The following is a 9,431-nucleotide window of genomic DNA, read 5'->3' as shown; positions in this document are numbered from 1 at the left end:
CGTCGAGGTCTGCTGCTTTGTCATAAAAGGGTGTTTCGATGGGCATGTCATGGGTGCGATCATACCAGCACTAATGCACCGGATCCCATCAGAACTCCGCAGTTAAGCGTGCTTGGGCGAGAGTAGTACTAGGATGGGTGACCCCCTGGGAAGTCCTCGTGTTGCACCCTTTTTATTTTTTGCCCACTTTTTTATTTTTTGATAATATTTATTTTTAATTTTTTGGCTTTTGGCTTTTCCTCTTCGGATAATTTTTTTCCCCCGAAAATAAACTGAGTCCGGAGACTCGTGGTGCCATGCCGCATAGCGGAACAGCGCGTTGAATCCTACGCCAGAACGGCCCCGGCAGCGCGAATGTCTCGGGCCGTCGAGGTCTGCTGCTTTGTCATAAAAGGGTGTTTCGATGGGCATGTCATGGGTGCGATCATACCAGCACTAATGCACCGGATCCCATCAGAACTCCGCAGTTAAGCGTGCTTGGGCGAGAGTAGTACTAGGATGGGTGACCCCCTGGGAAGTCCTCGTGTTGCACCCTTTTTATTTTTTGCCCGCTTTTTTATTTTTTGATAATATTTATTTTTAATTTTTCGGCTTTTGGCTTTTCCTCTTCGGATAATTTTTTTTCCCCGAAAATAAACTGAGTCCGGAGACTCGCGGTGCCATGCCGCATAGCGGAACAGCGCGTTGAATCCTACGCCAGAACGGCCCCGGCAGCGCGAATGTCTCGGGCCGTCGAGGTCTGCTGCTTTGTCATAAAAGGGTGTTTCGATGGGCATGTCATGGGTGCGATCATACCAGCACTAATGCACCGGATCCCATCAGAACTCCGCAGTTAAGCGTGCTTGGGCGAGAGTAGTACTATGATGGGTGACCCCCTGGGAAGTCCTCGTGTTGCACCCTTTTTATTTTTTGCCCGCTTTTTTATTTTTTGATAATATTTATTTTTAATTTTTCGGCTTTTGGCTTTTCCTCTTCGGATAATTTTTTTCCCTCGAAAATAAACTGAGTCCGGAGACTCGCGGTGCCATGCCGCATAGCGGAATAGCGCGTTGAATCCTACGCCAGAACGGCCCCGGCAGCGCGAATGTCTCGGGCCGTCGAGGTCTGCTGCTTTGTCATAAAAGGGAGTTTCGAAGGGCATATCATGGGTGCGATCATACCAGCACTAATGCACCGGATCCCATCAGAACTCCGCAGTTAAGCGTGCTTGGGCGAGAGTAGTACTAGGATGGGTGACCCCCTGGGAAGTCCTCGTGTTGCACCCCTTTTATTTTTTGCCCGCTTTTTTATTTTTTGATAACATTTATTTTTAATTTTTCGGCTTTTGGCTTTTCCTCTTCGGATAATTTTTTTCCCCCGAAAATAAACTGAGTCCGGAGACTCGCGGTGCCATGCCGCATAGCGGAACAGCGCGTTGAATCCTACGCCAGAACGGCCCCGGCAGCGCGAATGTCTCGGGCCGTCGAGGTCTGCTACTTTGTCATAAAAGGGTGTTTCGATGGGCATGTCATGGGTGCGATCATACCAGCACTAATGCACCGGATCCCATCAGAACTCAGCAGTTAAGCGTGCTTGGGCGAGAGTAGTACTGGGATGGGTGACCCCCTGGGAAGTCCTCGTGTTGTACCCCTTTTATTTTTTGCCCGCTTTTTTATTTTTTGATAATATTTATTTTTAATTTTTTGGCTTTTGGCTTTTCCTCTTCGGATAATTTTTTTTCCCCGAAAATAAACTGAGTCCGGAGACTGGCGGTGCCATGCCGCATAGCGGGACCAGCGCGTTGAATTCTACGCCAGAACGGCCCCGGCAGCGCGAATGTCTCGGGCCGTCGAGGTCTGCTGCTTTGCCATAAAAGGGAGTTTCGAAGTGCATGTCATGGGTGCGATCATACCAGCACTAATGCACCGGATCCGATCATAACTCCGCAGTTAAGCGTGCTTGGGCGAGAGAAGTACTAGGATGGGTGACCCCCTGGGAAGTCCTCGTGTTGCACCCTTTTTATTTTTTGCCCGCTTTTTTATTTTTTGATAATATTTATTTTTAATTTTTTGGCTTTTGGCTTTTCCTCTTCGGATAATTTTTTCCCCCCGAAAATAAACTGAGTCCGGAGACTGGCGGTGCCATGCCGCATAGCGGAACAGCGCGTTGAATCATAGCCAGAACGGCCCCGGCAGCGCGAATGTCTCGGGCCGTCGAGGTCTGCTGCTTTGTCATAAAAGGGAGTTTCGAAGGGCATGTCACGGGTGCGATCATACCAGCACTAATGCACCGGATCCCATCAGAACTCTGCAGTTAAGCGTGCTTGGGCGTGAGTAGTACTAGGATGGGTGACCCCCTGGGAAGTCCTCGTGTTGCACCCCTTTTATTTTTTGCCCGCTTTTTTATTTTTTGATAACATTTATTTTTTATTTTTCGGCTTTTGTCTTTTCCTCTTCGGATAATTTTTTTCCCCCGAAAATAAACTGAGTCCGGAGACTGGCGGTGCCATGCCGCATAGCGGAACAGCGTGTTGAATCCTACGCCAGAACGGCCCCGGCAGCGCGAATGTCTCGGGCCGTCGAGTTCTGCTGCTTTGTCATAAAAGGGAGTTTCGAAGGGCATGCCTTGGGTGCGATCATACCAGCACTAATGCACCGGATCCCATCAGAACTCCGCAGTTAAGCGTGCTTGGGCGAGAGTAGTACTAGGATGGGTGACCCCCTGGGAAGTCCTCGTGTTGCACCCTTTTTATTTTTTGCCCGCTTTTTTATTTTTTGATAATATTTATTTTTAATTTTTTGGCTTTTGGCTTTTCCTCTTCGGATAATTTTTTTCCCCCGACAATAAACTGAGTCCGGAGACTGGCGGTGCCATGCCGCATAGCGGGACCAGCGCGTTGAATCCTACGCCAGAACGGCCCCGGCAGCGCGAATGTCTCGGGCCGTCGAGGTCTGCTGCTTTGTCATAAAAGGGAGTTTCGAAGGGCATATCATGGGTGCGATCATACCTGCACTAATGCACCGGATCCCATCAGAACTCCGCAGTTAAGCGTGCTTGGGCGAGAGTAGTACTAGGATGGGTGACCCCCTGGGAAGTCCTCGTGTTGCACCCCTTTTATTTTTTGCCCGCTTTTTTATTTTTTGATAACATTTATTTTTAATTTTTCGGCTTTTGGCTTTTCCTCTTCGGATAATTTTTTTCCCCCGAAAATAAACTGAGTCCGGAGACTCGCGGTGCCATGCCGCATAGCGGAACAGCGCGTTGAATCCTACGCCAGAACGGCCCCGGCAGCGCGAATGTCTCGGGCCGTCGAGGTCTGCTGCTTTGTCATAAAAGGGTGTTTCGATGGGCATGTCATGGGTGCGATCATACCAGCACTAATGCAACGGATCCCATCAGAACTCCGCAGTTAAGCGTGCTTGGGCGAGAGTAGTACTAGGATGGGTGACCCCCTGGGAAGTCCTCGTGTTGCACCCCTTTTATTTTTTGCCCGCTTTTTTATTTTTTGATAATATTTATTTTTAATTTTTCGGCTTTTGGCTTTTCCTCTTCGGATAATTTTTTTCCCTCGAAAATAAACTGAGTCCGGAGACTCGCGGTGCCATGCCGCATAGCGGAATAGCGCGTTGAATCCTACGCCAGAACGGCCCCGGCAGCGCGAATGTCTCGGGCCGTCGAGGTCTGCTGCTTTGTCATAAAAGGGAGTTTCGAAGGGCATATCATGGGTGCGATCATACCAGCACTAATGCACCGGATCCCATCAGAACTCCGCAGTTAAGCGTGCTTGGGCGAGAGTGGTACTAGGATGGGTGACCCCCTGGGAAGTCCTCGTGTTGCACCCCTTTTATTTTTTGCCCGCTTTTTTATTTTTTGATAACATTTATTTTTAATTTTTCGGCTTTTGGCTTTTCCTCTTCGGATAATTTTTTTCCCCCGAAAATAAACTGAGTCCGGAGACTCGCGGTGCCATGCCGCATAGCGGAACAGCGCGTTGAATCCTACGCCAGAACGGCCCCGGCAGCGCGAATGTCTCGGGCCGTCGAGGTCTGCTGCTTTGTCATAAAAGGGTGTTTCGATGGGCATGTCATGGGTGCGATCATACCAGCACTAATGCACCGGATCCCATCAGAACTCAGCAGTTAAGCGTGCTTGGGCGAGAGTAGTACTAGGATGGGTGACCCCCTGGGAAGTCCTCGTGTTGTACCCCTTTTATTTTTTGCCCGCTTTTTTATTTTTTGATAATATTTATTTTTAATTTTTTGGCTTTTGGCTTTTCCTCTTCGGATAGTTTTTTTTCTCCGAAAATAAACTGAGTCCGGAGACTGGCGGTGCCATGCCGCATAGCAGGACCAGCGCGTTGAATTCTACGCCAGAACGCCCCCGGCAGCGCGAATGTCTCGGGCCGTCGAGGTCTGCTGCTTTGCCATAAAAGGGAGTTTCGAAGTGCATGTCATGGGTGCGATCATACCAGCACTAATGCACCGGATCCGATCATAACTCCGCAGTTAAGCGTGCTTGGGCGAGAGAAGTACTAGGATGGGTGACCCCCTCGGAAGTCCTCGTGTTGCACCCTTTTTATTTTTTGCCCGCTTTTTTATTTTTTGATAATTTTTATTTTTAATTTTTTGGCTTTTGGCTTTTCCTCTTCGGATAATTTTTTCCCCCCGAAAATAAACTGAGTCCGGAGACTGGCGGTGCCATGCCGCATAGCGGAACAGCGCGTTGAATCCTACGCCAGAACGGCCCCGGCAGCGCGAATGTCTCGGTCCGTCGAGGTCTGCTGCTTTGTCATAAAAGGGTGTTTCGATGGGCATGTCATGGGTGCGATCATACCAGCACTAATGCACCGGATCCCATCAGAACTCTGCAGTTAAGCGTGCTTGGGCGAGAGTAGTACTAGGATGGGTGACCCCCTGAGAAGTCCTCGTGTTGCACCCTTTTTATTTTTTGCCCGCTTTTTTATTTTTTGATAATATTTATTTTTAATTTTTTGGCTTTTGGCTTTTCCTCTTCGGATAATTTTTTTCCCCCGACAATAAACTGAGTCCGGAGACTGGCGGTGCCATGCCGCATAGCGGGACCAGCGCGTTGAATCCTACGCCAGAACGGCCCCGGCAGCGCGAATGTCTCGGGCGGTCGAGGTCTGCTGCTTTGTCATAAAAGGGAGTTTCGAAGGGCATATCATGGGTGCGATCATACCAGCACTAATGCACCGGATCCCATCAGAACTTCGCAGTTAAGCGTGCTTGGGCGAGAGTAGTACTAGGATGGGTAACCCCCGGGAAGTCCTCGTGTTGCACCCCTTTAATTTTTTGCCCGCTTTTTTATTTTTTGATAATATTTATTTTTAATTTTTCGGCTTTTGGCTTTTCCTCTTCGGATAATTTTTTTCCCTCGAAAATAAACTGAGTCCGGAGACTCGCGGTGCCATGCCGCATAGCGGAACAGCGCGTTGAATCCTACGCCAGAAGGGCCCCGGCAGCGCGAATGTCTCGGGCCGTCGAGGTCTGCTGCTTTGTCATAAAAGGGAGTTTCGAAGGGCATATCATGGGTGCGATCATACCAGCACTAATGCACCGGATCCCATCAGAACTCCGCAGTTAAGCGTGCTTGGGCGAGAGTAGTACTAGGATGGGTGACCCCCTGGGAAGTCCTCGTGTTGCACCCCTTTTATTTTTTGCCCGCTTTTTTATTTTTTGATAACATTTATTTTTAATTTTTCGGCTTTTGGCTTTTCCTCTTCGGATAATTTTTTTCCCCCGAAAATAAACTGAGTCCGGAGACTCGCGGTGCCATGCCGCATAGCGGAACAGCGCGTTGAATCCTACGCCAGAACGGCCCCGGCAGCGCGAATGTCTCGGGCCGTCGAGGTCTGCTGCTTTGTCATAAAAGGGTGTTTCGATGGGCATGTCATGGGTGCGATCATACCAGCACTAATGCACCGGATCCCATCAGAACTCAGCAGTTAAGCGTGCTTGGGCGAGAGTAGTACTGGGATGGGTGACCCCCTGGGAAGTCCTCGTGTTGTACCCCTTTTATTTTTTGCCCGCTTTTTTATTTTTTGATAATATTTATTTTTAATTTTTTGGCTTTTGGCTTTTCCTCTTCGGATAATTTTTTTTCCCCGAAAATAAACTGAGTCCGGAGACTGGCGGTGCCATGCCGCATAGCGGGACCAGCGCGTTGAATTCTACGCCAGAACGGCCCCGGCAGCGCGAATGTCTCGGGCCGTCGAGGTCTGCTGCTTTGCCATAAAAGGGAGTTTCGAAGTGCATGTCATGGGTGCGATCATACCAGCACTAATGCACCGGATCCGATCATAACTCCGCAGTTAAGCGTGCTTGGGCGAGAGAAGTACTAGGATGGGTGACCCCCTGGGAAGTCCTCGTGTTGCACCCTTTTTATTTTTTGCCCGCTTTTTTATTTTTTGATAATATTTATTTTTAATTTTTTGGCTTTTGGCTTTTCCTCTTCGGATAATTTTTTCCCCCCGAAAATAAACTGAGTCCGGAGACTGGCGGTGCCATGCCGCATAGCGGAACAGCGCGTTGAATCATAGCCAGAACGGCCCCGGCAGCGCGAATGTCTCGGGCCGTCGAGGTCTGCTGCTTTGTCATAAAAGGGAGTTTCGAAGGGCATGTCACGGGTGCGATCATACCAGCACTAATGCACCGGATCCCATCAGAACTCTGCAGTTAAGCGTGCTTGGGCGTGAGTAGTACTAGGATGGGTGACCCCCTGGGAAGTCCTCGTGTTGCACCCCTTTTATTTTTTGCCCGCTTTTTTATTTTTTGATAACATTTATTTTTTATTTTTCGGCTTTTGTCTTTTCCTCTTCGGATAATTTTTTTCCCCCGAAAATAAACTGAGTCCGGAGACTGGCGGTGCCATGCCGCATAGCGGAACAGCGTGTTGAATCCTACGCCAGAACGGCCCCGGCAGCGCGAATGTCTCGGGCCGTCGAGTTCTGCTGCTTTGTCATAAAAGGGAGTTTCGAAGGGCATGCCTTGGGTGCGATCATACCAGCACTAATGCACCGGATCCCATCAGAACTCCGCAGTTAAGCGTGCTTGGGCGAGAGTAGTACTAGGATGGGTGACCCCCTGGGAAGTCCTCGTGTTGCACCCTTTTTATTTTTTGCCCGCTTTTTTATTTTTTGATAATATTTATTTTTAATTTTTTGGCTTTTGGCTTTTCCTCTTCGGATAATTTTTTTCCCCCGACAATAAACTGAGTCCGGAGACTGGCGGTGCCATGCCGCATAGCGGGACCAGCGCGTTGAATCCTACGCCAGAACGGCCCCGGCAGCGCGAATGTCTCGGGCCGTCGAGGTCTGCTGCTTTGTCATAAAAGGGAGTTTCGAAGGGCATATCATGGGTGCGATCATACCAGCACTAATGCACCGGATCCCATCAGAACTCCGCAGTTAAGCGTGCTTGGGCGAGAGTAGTACTAGGATGGGTGACCCCCTGGGAAGTCCTCGTGTTGCACCCCTTTTATTTTTTGCCCGCTTTTTTATTTTTTGATAACATTTATTTTTAATTTTTCGGCTTTTGGCTTTTCCTCTTCGGATAATTTTTTTCCCCCGAAAATAAACTGAGTCCGGAGACTCGCGGTGCCATGCCGCATAGCGGAACAGCGCGTTGAATCCTACGCCAGAACGGCCCCGGCAGCGCGAATGTCTCGGGCCGTCGAGGTCTGCTGCTTTGTCATAAAAGGGTGTTTCGATGGGCATGTCATGGGTGCGATCATACCAGCACTAATGCACCGGATCCCATCAGAACTCCGCAGTTAAGCGTGCTTGGGCGAGAGTAGTACTAGGATGGGTGACCCCCTGGGAAGTCCTCGTGTTGCACCCCTTTTATTTTTTGCCCGCTTTTTTATTTTTTGATAATATTTATTTTTAATTTTTCGGCTTTTGGCTTTTCCTCTTCGGATAATTTTTTTCCCTCGAAAATAAACTGAGTCCGGAGACTCGCGGTGCCATGCCGCATAGCGGAATAGCGCGTTGAATCCTACGCCAGAACGGCCCCGGCAGCGCGAATGTCTCGGGCCGTCGAGGTCTGCTGCTTTGTCATAAAAGGGAGTTTCGAAGGGCATATCATGGGTGCGATCATACCAGCACTAATGCACCGGATCCCATCAGAACTCCGCAGTTAAGCGTGCTTGGGCGAGAGTGGTACTAGGATGGGTGACCCCCTGGGAAGTCCTCGTGTTGCACCCCTTTTATTTTTTGCCCGCTTTTTTATTTTTTGATAACATTTATTTTTAATTTTTCGGCTTTTGGCTTTTCCTCTTCGGATAATTTTTTTCCCCCGAAAATAAACTGAGTCCGGAGACTCGCGGTGCCATGCCGCATAGCGGAACAGCGCGTTGAATCCTACGCCAGAACGGCCCCGGCAGCGCGAATGTCTCGGGCCGTCGAGGTCTGCTGCTTTGTCATAAAAGGGTGTTTCGATGGGCATGTCATGGGTGCGATCATACCAGCACTAATGCACCGGATCCCATCAGAACTCAGCAGTTAAGCGTGCTTGGGCGAGAGTAGTACTAGGATGGGTGACCCCCTGGGAAGTCCTCGTGTTGTACCCCTTTTATTTTTTGCCCGCTTTTTTATTTTTTGATAATATTTATTTTTAATTTTTTGGCTTTTGGCTTTTCCTCTTCGGATAGTTTTTTTTCTCCGAAAATAAACTGAGTCCGGAGACTGGCGGTGCCATGCCGCATAGCAGGACCAGCGCGTTGAATTCTACGCCAGAACGCCCCCGGCAGCGCGAATGTCTCGGGCCGTCGAGGTCTGCTGCTTTGCCATAAAAGGGAGTTTCGAAGTGCATGTCATGGGTGCGATCATACCAGCACTAATGCACCGGATCCGATCATAACTCCGCAGTTAAGCGTGCTTGGGCGAGAGAAGTACTAGGATGGGTGACCCCCTCGGAAGTCCTCGTGTTGCACCCTTTTTATTTTTTGCCCGCTTTTTTATTTTTTGATAATTTTTATTTTTAATTTTTTGGCTTTTGGCTTTTCCTCTTCGGATAATTTTTTCCCCCCGAAAATAAACTGAGTCCGGAGACTGGCGGTGCCATGCCGCATAGCGGAACAGCGCGTTGAATCCTACGCCAGAACGGCCCCGGCAGCGCGAATGTCTCGGTCCGTCGAGGTCTGCTGCTTTGTCATAAAAGGGTGTTTCGATGGGCATGTCATGGGTGCGATCATACCAGCACTAATGCACCGGATCCCATCAGAACTCTGCAGTTAAGCGTGCTTGGGCGAGAGTAGTACTAGGATGGGTGACCCCCTGAGAAGTCCTCGTGTTGCACCCTTTTTATTTTTTGCCCGCTTTTTTATTTTTTGATAATATTTATTTTTAATTTTTTGGCTTTTGGCTTTTCCTCTTCGGATAATTTTTTTCCCCCGACAATAAACTGAGTCCGGAGACTGGCGGTGCCATGCCG

General features: G+C 49.2%; 22 non-coding genes and 4 pseudogenes across 22 annotated transcripts; all 26 read left to right on the top strand.

Moving 5' to 3' along the window:
* Positions 1-51: 51 nt before the first annotated feature.
* LOC148709217 (5S ribosomal RNA) lies at positions 52-170 on the top strand. The gene has a single exon (XR_015982269.2). It is a non-coding gene; the product is annotated as a 5S ribosomal RNA (ribosomal RNA).
* Positions 171-416: 246 nt separating this feature from the next.
* Positions 417-535, top strand: LOC148709216 (5S ribosomal RNA). The gene has a single exon (XR_015984632.2). It is a non-coding gene; the product is annotated as a 5S ribosomal RNA (ribosomal RNA).
* A 246-nt stretch (positions 536-781) lies between these two features.
* LOC148709215 (5S ribosomal RNA) lies at positions 782-900 on the top strand. The gene has a single exon (XR_015983531.2). It is a non-coding gene; the product is annotated as a 5S ribosomal RNA (ribosomal RNA).
* A 246-nt stretch (positions 901-1,146) lies between these two features.
* On the top strand, positions 1,147-1,265 carry LOC148709214 (5S ribosomal RNA). Its single transcript, XR_015982268.1, has one exon. It is a non-coding gene; the product is annotated as a 5S ribosomal RNA (ribosomal RNA).
* A 246-nt stretch (positions 1,266-1,511) lies between these two features.
* Positions 1,512-1,630, top strand: LOC148709213 (5S ribosomal RNA). The gene has a single exon (XR_015982267.2). It is a non-coding gene; the product is annotated as a 5S ribosomal RNA (ribosomal RNA).
* A 247-nt stretch (positions 1,631-1,877) lies between these two features.
* On the top strand, positions 1,878-1,996 carry LOC148709212 (5S ribosomal RNA; annotated as a pseudogene).
* Positions 1,997-2,241: 245 nt separating this feature from the next.
* Positions 2,242-2,360, top strand: LOC148709211 (5S ribosomal RNA). Its single transcript, XR_015981608.2, has one exon. It is a non-coding gene; the product is annotated as a 5S ribosomal RNA (ribosomal RNA).
* A 246-nt stretch (positions 2,361-2,606) lies between these two features.
* On the top strand, positions 2,607-2,725 carry LOC148709210 (5S ribosomal RNA). The gene has a single exon (XR_015982266.2). It is a non-coding gene; the product is annotated as a 5S ribosomal RNA (ribosomal RNA).
* A 247-nt stretch (positions 2,726-2,972) lies between these two features.
* Positions 2,973-3,091, top strand: LOC148709209 (5S ribosomal RNA). Its single transcript, XR_015985950.2, has one exon. It is a non-coding gene; the product is annotated as a 5S ribosomal RNA (ribosomal RNA).
* Positions 3,092-3,337: 246 nt separating this feature from the next.
* LOC148709208 (5S ribosomal RNA) lies at positions 3,338-3,456 on the top strand. The gene has a single exon (XR_015981606.2). It is a non-coding gene; the product is annotated as a 5S ribosomal RNA (ribosomal RNA).
* Positions 3,457-3,702: 246 nt separating this feature from the next.
* Positions 3,703-3,821, top strand: LOC148709207 (5S ribosomal RNA). The gene has a single exon (XR_015983530.2). It is a non-coding gene; the product is annotated as a 5S ribosomal RNA (ribosomal RNA).
* Positions 3,822-4,067: 246 nt separating this feature from the next.
* Positions 4,068-4,186, top strand: LOC148709206 (5S ribosomal RNA). The gene has a single exon (XR_015985530.2). It is a non-coding gene; the product is annotated as a 5S ribosomal RNA (ribosomal RNA).
* A 247-nt stretch (positions 4,187-4,433) lies between these two features.
* Positions 4,434-4,552, top strand: LOC148709205 (5S ribosomal RNA; annotated as a pseudogene).
* A 246-nt stretch (positions 4,553-4,798) lies between these two features.
* LOC148709204 (5S ribosomal RNA) lies at positions 4,799-4,917 on the top strand. The gene has a single exon (XR_015985949.1). It is a non-coding gene; the product is annotated as a 5S ribosomal RNA (ribosomal RNA).
* A 247-nt stretch (positions 4,918-5,164) lies between these two features.
* On the top strand, positions 5,165-5,282 carry LOC148709203 (5S ribosomal RNA). The gene has a single exon (XR_015981605.2). It is a non-coding gene; the product is annotated as a 5S ribosomal RNA (ribosomal RNA).
* A 246-nt stretch (positions 5,283-5,528) lies between these two features.
* Positions 5,529-5,647, top strand: LOC148709202 (5S ribosomal RNA). The gene has a single exon (XR_015983529.2). It is a non-coding gene; the product is annotated as a 5S ribosomal RNA (ribosomal RNA).
* A 246-nt stretch (positions 5,648-5,893) lies between these two features.
* On the top strand, positions 5,894-6,012 carry LOC148709201 (5S ribosomal RNA). The gene has a single exon (XR_015985529.2). It is a non-coding gene; the product is annotated as a 5S ribosomal RNA (ribosomal RNA).
* A 247-nt stretch (positions 6,013-6,259) lies between these two features.
* LOC148709200 (5S ribosomal RNA) lies at positions 6,260-6,378 on the top strand (annotated as a pseudogene).
* A 245-nt stretch (positions 6,379-6,623) lies between these two features.
* On the top strand, positions 6,624-6,742 carry LOC148709199 (5S ribosomal RNA). The gene has a single exon (XR_015985947.2). It is a non-coding gene; the product is annotated as a 5S ribosomal RNA (ribosomal RNA).
* Positions 6,743-6,988: 246 nt separating this feature from the next.
* On the top strand, positions 6,989-7,107 carry LOC148709198 (5S ribosomal RNA). Its single transcript, XR_015981604.2, has one exon. It is a non-coding gene; the product is annotated as a 5S ribosomal RNA (ribosomal RNA).
* Positions 7,108-7,354: 247 nt separating this feature from the next.
* LOC148709197 (5S ribosomal RNA) lies at positions 7,355-7,473 on the top strand. Its single transcript, XR_015983528.2, has one exon. It is a non-coding gene; the product is annotated as a 5S ribosomal RNA (ribosomal RNA).
* Positions 7,474-7,719: 246 nt separating this feature from the next.
* Positions 7,720-7,838, top strand: LOC148709196 (5S ribosomal RNA). The gene has a single exon (XR_015985528.2). It is a non-coding gene; the product is annotated as a 5S ribosomal RNA (ribosomal RNA).
* Positions 7,839-8,084: 246 nt separating this feature from the next.
* On the top strand, positions 8,085-8,203 carry LOC148709195 (5S ribosomal RNA). Its single transcript, XR_015982263.2, has one exon. It is a non-coding gene; the product is annotated as a 5S ribosomal RNA (ribosomal RNA).
* A 246-nt stretch (positions 8,204-8,449) lies between these two features.
* LOC148709194 (5S ribosomal RNA) lies at positions 8,450-8,568 on the top strand. The gene has a single exon (XR_015985946.2). It is a non-coding gene; the product is annotated as a 5S ribosomal RNA (ribosomal RNA).
* A 247-nt stretch (positions 8,569-8,815) lies between these two features.
* LOC148709193 (5S ribosomal RNA) lies at positions 8,816-8,934 on the top strand (annotated as a pseudogene).
* Positions 8,935-9,180: 246 nt separating this feature from the next.
* Positions 9,181-9,299, top strand: LOC148709192 (5S ribosomal RNA). Its single transcript, XR_015986544.2, has one exon. It is a non-coding gene; the product is annotated as a 5S ribosomal RNA (ribosomal RNA).
* The last annotated feature ends 132 nt before the right edge of the window (positions 9,300-9,431 follow it).

This window comes from Phoenix dactylifera, chromosome 4 (genome assembly GCF_051530095.1).
Source record: "Phoenix dactylifera cultivar Ajwa chromosome 4, Ajwa_hap1_PhDact_Kaust_v1.1, whole genome shotgun sequence".
Classification (NCBI taxonomy): Eukaryota; Viridiplantae; Streptophyta; class Magnoliopsida; order Arecales; family Arecaceae; genus Phoenix; species Phoenix dactylifera.
The sequence above is the reverse complement of the archived record's forward strand: the minus strand, read 5'-3'. Positions and strand labels throughout refer to the sequence as shown.